This window comes from Haliotis rubra, unplaced genomic scaffold (genome assembly GCF_003918875.1).
Source record: "Haliotis rubra isolate DU_JTF1 unplaced genomic scaffold, ASM391887v1 Scf1215, whole genome shotgun sequence".
Classification (NCBI taxonomy): Eukaryota; Metazoa; Mollusca; class Gastropoda; order Lepetellida; family Haliotidae; genus Haliotis; species Haliotis rubra.
The window spans coordinates 237,681-246,217 of record NW_025765132.1 but is presented as its reverse complement, the minus strand read 5'-3'; positions in this window follow the sequence as shown (position 1 = coordinate 246,217).

Here is an 8,537-nt window from a genome sequence, read left to right as displayed (position 1 = left end):
TTCTTTGTATAGCTCTGGGGGATCATCAGCACTGTATCCATCATTTACAATGGTTTTGTATAGCTTTGGGACTCATCAGCACTGTATCCATCATTTACAATGGTCTTTGTATAGCTCTGGGGATCATCAGCACTGTATCCATCATTTACAATGGTTTTGTATAGTCTTGGGGATTATCAGCACTGTATCCATCATTTACAAATGGTTTTGTATAGTTTGGGATCATCAGCACTGTATCCATCATCACGAATGGTCTTTGTATAGCTTGGGGATCATCAGCACTGTATCCATCATTTACAAAATGGTTTTGTATAGTTTGGGGATCATCAGCACTGTATTCATCATCTTACAATGGTTTTGCATAGCCTTGGGGATTATCAGCACTGTATATCCATCATTTACAATGGTTTTGTATAGGGGATGTGGGGATTATCAGCACTGCATCCATCATTCATCATTTCAATGGTTTTGTATAGTTTGGGGATTATCAGCACTGTATCCATCATCATGGTTTTCAAGTTGGTGATTTGCTATAGTTTTGGGGTCAGTATTATCAGCACTGCATCCATCATTTACAATGGTTTTGCATAGTTTTGGATTATCAGCACTGTATTCATCATTTACAATGGTTTTGTATAGTTTGGGGATTATCAGCACTGCATTCATCATTTACAATGGTTTTGCATAGCCTTGGGAGATTATCAGCACTGTATCCATCATTTACAATGGTTTTGGATAGCCTTGGGGATCATCAGCACTGTATTCATCATTTACAAATGGTTTTGTATAGTTTGGGGATCATCAGCACTGCATTCATCATTTACAATGGTTTTGTATAGTTTGGGGATTATCAGTACTGTATTCATCATTTACAATGGCTTTGTATAGTTTGGGGATTATCAGTACTGCATTCATCATTTACAATGGTCTTTGGATAGTTTTGGGATTATCAGCACTGTATCCATCATTTACAATGGTTTTCTATAGTTTGGGGATTATCAGCACTGTATTCATCATTTACAATGGTTTGCTATAGTTTGGGGATTATCAGCACTGTATTCATCATTTACAATGGTTTTCTATAGTTTGGGGATTATCAGCACTGTATTCATCATTTTACAATGGTTTCTAGTAGTTTGGGGGATTATCAGCATTATCAGTACTGCATTCATCATTTACAATGGTTTTATATAGTTTGGGGGGATTATCAGTACTGTATTCATCATTTACAATGGTTTTGTATAGTTTGGGGATTATCAGCACTGTATTCATCATTTACAATGGTTTTGTATAGTTTGTGGGGATTATCAGTACTGTATTCATCATTTACAATGGTTTTCTATAGCTCTTGGGGATTATCAGTACTGTATTCATCATTTACAATGGTTTTGTATAGTTTGGGGATTATCAGCACTGTATCCATCATTTACAATGGTTTTGTATAGTTTGGGGATTATCAGTACTGCATTCATCATTTACAATGGTTTTCTATAGTTTGGGGATTATCAGTACTGTATCCATCATTTACAATGGTTTTGCTATAGTTTGGGGATTATCAGCACTGCATTCATCATTTACAATGGTTTTCTATAGTTTGGGGATTATCAGCACTGTATTCATCATTTACAATGGTTTTGGATAGTTTGGGATTATCAGTACTGTATTCATCATTTACAATGGCTTTGTATAGTTTGGGGATTATCATCAGTACTGTATTCATCATTTACAATGGTTTTCTATAGTTTGGGGATTATCAGTACTGTATCTCATCATTTACAATGGTTTTGTATAGTTTGGGGGGATTATCAGCACTGTATTCATCATTTACAATGGTTTTGTATAGTTTGGGGATTATCAGTACTGTATTCATCATTTACAATGGTTTGCATAGTTTGGGGATTATCAGCACTGTATTCATCATTTACAATGGTTTTGCATAGTTTGGGGATTATCAGCACTGTATTCATCATTTACAATGGTTTTGTATAGTTTGGGGATTATCAGTACTGTATTCATCATTTACAATGGTTTTGTATAGTTTGGGGATTATCAGTACTGTATTCATCATTACAATTACAATGGTTTTGTATAGTTTTGGGGATTATCAGTACTGTATTCATCATTTACAATGGTTTTGTATAGTTTGGGGATTATCAGTACTGTATTCATCATTTACAATGGTTTTGTATAGTTTGGGGATTATCAGTACTGTATCCATCATTTACAATGGTTTTTATATAGTTTGGGGGATTATCAGTACTGTATTCATCATTTACAATGGTTTTGTATAGTTTGGGGATTATCAGTACTGCATTCATCATTTACAATGGTTTTGTATAGCTTTGGGGATTATCAGTACTGTATTCATCATTCCAACAATGGTTTTCTATAGTTTGGGGATTATCAGCACTGTATTCATCATTTACAAATGGTTTCTATAGTTTGGGGATTATCAGCACTGTATTCATCATTTACAAATGGTTTTGTATAGTTTGGGGATTATCAGCACCTGTATTCATCATTTTACAATGGTTTTGCATAGTTTGGGGGATTATCAGCACTGTATCCATCATTTACAATGGTTTTCATAGCTTTGGGGATCATCAGCACTGTATTCATCATTTTCAATGGCTTTCTATAGTTTGGGGATTATCAGCACTGTATTCATCATCTCACAATGGTTCCTGTATAGTTTGGGGATCATCAGCACTGTATTCATCATTTACAATGGTTAGCTTCTATAGCATTTCCCCTGATGGATTATCAGCACTGTATTCATCATTTACAATGGTTTCTCTATAGTTTGGGGATTATCAGGCACTGTATTCATCATTTACAATGGTTTCTATAGTTCTTTGGGGATTATCAGCACTGTATCCATCATTTACAAATTGGCTCTCTATAGCCTTGGGGATCATCAGCACTGTATCCATCATTTACAATGGTTTTGTATAGCTTTGGGATTATCAGCAGCACATCCATCATTTACAATGGTTTCTATAGCTTGGGGGATTATCAGCACTGTATCCATCATTTACAATGGTTTTGTATAGTTTGGGGATTATCAGCACTGTATTCATCATTTACAATGGTTTTGTATAGTTTGGGGATTATCAGCACTGTATCCATCATTTCAGCACAATGGCTTTGTATAGTTTGGGGGATTATCAGCACTGTATTCATCATTTACAAATGGTCTTTGTATAGCTTGGGGGATTATCAGCACTGTATTCATCATTTCACAATGGTTTTGCATAGTCTTTGGGGATTCATCAGTACTGCATCCATCATTTACAAATGGTTCTTGCATAGTTTTGGGAGATTATCAGCACTGTATTCATCATTTACAATGGTTTTTGTATAGTCTTGGGGATTATCAGTACTGTATTCATCATTTACAATGGTTTTGTATAGCTTGCAGGGATTATCAGCACTGTATTCATCATTTACAATGGTTTTGATAGTACTTTGGGATTATCAGCACTGTATTCATCATTTACAATGGTTTTTCTATAGTTTGGGGGATTATCAGTACTGTATCCATCATTTACAATGGTTCTGCATAGTTTTGGGATTATCAGCACTGCATCCATCATTTACAATGGTTTTCATAGTTTGGGGATTATCAGCACTGTATCCATCATTTCACAATGGTTTTGTATAGTTTGGGGAGATCATCAGCACTGTATTCATCATTTACAATTGGTTTTGTATAGTTTGGGGATTATCAGCACTGTATTCATCATTTCACAAATGGTTTCTATAGTTTGTGGGGATTATCAGCACTGTATCCATCATTTACAATGGTTTTGTATAGTTTTGGGATCACTATCAGCACTGTATCCATCATTTACAATGGCAGTACTTCATCTATAGTTTGGGGGATTATCAGCACTGTATTCATCATTTACAATGGTTTTGCATAGTTCCTGGGGATTATCAGCACTGTATCCATCATTTACAAATGGTTTTGTATAGTCTTGGGGATCATCAGCACCGCATCTCATCATTTACAATGGCTTTGTATAGCTTGGGGAGATTATCAGCACTGTATCCATCATTTACAATGGTTTTGGATAGCTTGGGGGATTATCAGCACTGTATTCATCATTTACAATGGTTTTGTATAGTTTGGGGGATTATCAGCACTGTATCCATCATTTACAATGGTTTTATATAGTTTGGGGATTATCAGCACTGTATCTCATCATTTACAAATGGTTTTGCATAGCTTGGGGGGATTATCAGCACTGCATTCATCATTTACAATGGTTTTGTATAGTTTGGGGGATTATCAGCACCGTATCCATCATTTACAAATGGTCTTTGTATAGCTTGTGGGATTATCAGCACTGTATTCATCATTTACAATGGTCAGCACTGGATAGTTTTATGGATTATCAGTACTGTATTCATCATTTACAAATGGTTTTCTATAGCCTGGGGGATCATCAGCACTGTATTCATCATTTATAATGGTTTGCTATAGCTTTGGGGATTATCAGCACTGTATCCATCATTTACAATGGTTTTCATAGCTCTGGAGATTATCAGCACTGCATTCATCATTTACAATGGTTTTGTATAGCCTTGGGGATCATTATCAGCACTGTATCCATCATCTTACAATGGTTTTTCATAGCTCTTGGGGGGACATCAGCACCGTATCCATCATTTTTTTTTGTATAGCAGTTTGGGGATTATCAGTACTGTATCCATCATTTACAATGGTTTTGTATAGTTTGGGGATTATCAGTACTGTATCCATCATTTACAATGGTTTTGTATAGTTTGGGGATTATCAGCACTGTATTCATCATTTACAAATGGTTTCTATAGTTTGGGGATTATCAGCACTGTATTCATCATTTACAATGGTTTTGTATAGCCTGGGGGATTATCAGTACTGCATTCATCATTTACAATGGTTTTGTATAGTTTGGGGGATTATCAGTACTGTATCCATCATTCACAAATGGTTTTGTATAGCTTGGGGATTATCAGCACTGTATTCATCATTTACAATGGTTTTGTATAGTTTGGGGAGATTATCAGCACTGTATCCATCATTTACAAATGGTTTGTCTTGTATAGTTTGGGGGATCATCAGCACTGTATCCATCATTTACAATGGTTTTGTATAGCTCTTGGGGATTATCAGCACTGTATTCATCATTTACAATGGTCTTTGTATAGCTCTGGGGATTATCAGCACTGTATCCATCATTTACAAATGGTTTTGCATAGTTTGGGGATTATCAGCACTGTATTCATCATTTACAATGGTTTTGTATAGCTCTTGGGGATTATCAGCACTGTATCCATCATTTACAATGGTCTTTGTATAGCTTGGGGAGATTATCAGCACTGTATCCATCATTTCACAAATGGTTTCCATAGCCTTGTGGATTATCAGCACTGTATCCATCATTTACAATGGTTTTGTATAGCTCTTGGGGATCATCAGCACTGTATCCATCATCTACACAATGGTTTTGTATAGCCTGGGGATCATCAGCACTGTATCCATCATTTACAATGGTTTTGTATAGCCTGTGGGACTATCAGCACTGTATCCATCATCATTACAATGGTCTTTGTATAGCCTTGGGGATCTATCAGCACCGTATCCATCATCTTACAAATGGTCTTTGCATAGCTCTGGGGACTCATCAGCACTGTATCCATCATTCTACAATGGTCTTTGCATAGTCTTGGGGGATCATCAGCACTGTATTCATCATTTACAAATGGTTTTGCATAGCCTGGGGGATTATCAGCACCGTATCCATCATTTACAAATGGTCTTTGCATATAGCTCTGGGGGGATTCATCAGCACTGTATCCATCATTTCTACAAATGGTGTCTCATAGTAGCCTGGGGACTATCAGCACCGTATCCATCATCTCACAATGGTTTTGTCATAGTCTTTGGGATCATCAGCACCGTATCCATCATTTACAAATGGTCTTTGTATAGTCTTGGGGATTATCAGCACTGTATCCATCATTCACAACGGTTTTGTATAGCCTTGGGGATCATCAGCACTGTATCCATCATTTCCACATGGTCTTTGGATAGCTCTAGGGGGATCATCAGCACTGTATCCATCATTTCACAATGGTTTTCTATATAGTCTGGGGGATTCATCAGCACTGTATCCATCATTTACAATGGTCTCTTATAGCTTTGGGGATCATCAGCACTGTATCCATCATTTCACAATGGTTTTGGTATAGTCTTGGGGAATTATCAGCACTGTATCCATCATCCACCACCTACAATGGTTTTGCATAGCTTTGGGGATTATCAGCACCGTATCCATCATTTACAATGGTCTTTGCATAGCCTTGGGACTATCATCAGCACCGTATCCATCATCACAAATGGTTCTTGCATAGCTCTGGGGATCATCAGCACTGTATCCATCATCTACAATGGTCTTTGTATAGTCTTTGGGGATCAGTACATCATCACAAATGGTCTTCTATATCATAGTTTTGGGGATCATCAGCACCGTATCCATCATCTACACAATGGTCTTTGCATAGCTCTTGGGGACTTATCAGCACCGTATCCATCATTTACAAATGGTCTTTGCATAGCCTTGGGGACTTATCAGCACCGTATCCATCATTTTACAATGGTCTTTCATAGTCTTGGGGGATCATCAGCACTGTATCCACTCATTTACAATTGGTTTTCTATAGCTTGGGGATTATCAGCACTGTATCCATCATTTACAATGGTTTTGTATAGTTTGGGATCATCATCAGCACTGTATCCATCATTTACAATGGTTCTTGGTATAGTTTGGGGATTATCAGCACTGTATCCATCATTTCCACAATGGGTTTTGCATAGCCTTGGGGATCATCAGCACTGTATCCATCATCTACAAATGGTTCTTGTATAGTTTTGGGGATCATCAGCACTGTATCCATCATTTACAATGGTCTTTGCATAGCCTTTGGGGATCATCAGCACTGTATCCATCATTCCACAAATGGTTTTGCATAGCCTGGGGATCATCAGCACTGTATCCATCATTTACAATGGTTTTGTATAGCCTGGGGGGATCATCAGCACTGTATCCATCATCTACAACGGTGGTTTCTATAGCTCTTGGGGGATCATCAGCACTGTATCCATCATTTACAATGGTTTTCTATAGTTTGGGGATCATCAGCACTGTATCCATCATTTACAATGGTTTCTATAGTTTGGGGATCATCAGCACCGTATCCATCATCTACAATGGTTTGCATAGTTTGGGGATCATCAGCACCGTATCCATCATTTCACAATGGTTTTGGTATAGCCTGGGGATTATCAGCACCGTATCCATCATTTACAATGGTTTTTGTATAGTCTTTGGGGATTATCAGCACTGTATTCATCATTTCACACAATGGTTTTCTATAGTTTTGGGGATCATCAGCACTGTATCCATCATTTACAATGGTACAATGGTCTTATCAGCACTGTCATAGTTTGGGGGAGATATCAGCACTGTATCCATCATTTACAATGGTTTCTATAGTTCCTGGGGGATTATCAGCACTGTATTCATCATTTCACAATGGTCTTCTATAGTTTGGGGATCATCAGCACTGTATCCATCATTTACACAATGGTTTTGTATAGCCTTCGGGGATCATCAGCACTGCATTCATCACTACAACATATAGTCTGGGGACTTTCATCAGCACCGTATATTCTGGGGATCATCAGTACTGTATCCATCATCTACAATGGTTTCATAGCTCCAGGGGGATCATCAGCACTGCATCCATCATCTACAATGGTCTTCTATAGTTTGGGGGATCATCATCAGCACTGTATCCATCATCTTTTACAATGGCTCTTGGTATAGCCTTTGGGGATTATCAGCACCGTATCCATCATTCACAATGGTTTTGCATAGTTTGGGGGGATCATCAGCACCGTATCCATCATTTACAATGGTTTTCTATAGTCTTGGGGGATTATCAGCACTGTATCCATCATTTACAATGGTTTTGTATAGCTTTGTGGATTATCAGCACTGTATCCATCATCTACAAATGGTCTTTCTATAGTCTGGTGGATCATCAGCACTGTATCCATCATTTACAAATGGTCTTTGTATAGTTTTGGGGATTATCAGCACTGTATCCATCATCACAATGGTTTTGTATAGCTCTGGAGGGATTATCAGTACTGTATCCATCATTTCACAATGGCCTTTGTATAGTTTTGGGGATTATCAGCACTGTATCCATCATTTACAATGGTTTTCTATAGTTTGGGGATTATCAGCACTGTATCCATCATTTACAACGTGTGTCTTTATATAGTTTGGGGATTATCAGCACCGTATCCATCATTTACACAATGGTTTTGTATAGTTTTGGGGATTATCAGCACTGTATCCATCATTTACATGGTTTTGTATAGCCTTGGGGATTATCATCAGTACTGTATCCATCATTTACACAATGGCTTTTTATAGCCTGGGGATTATCAGCACTGTATTCATCATTTACAATGGTTT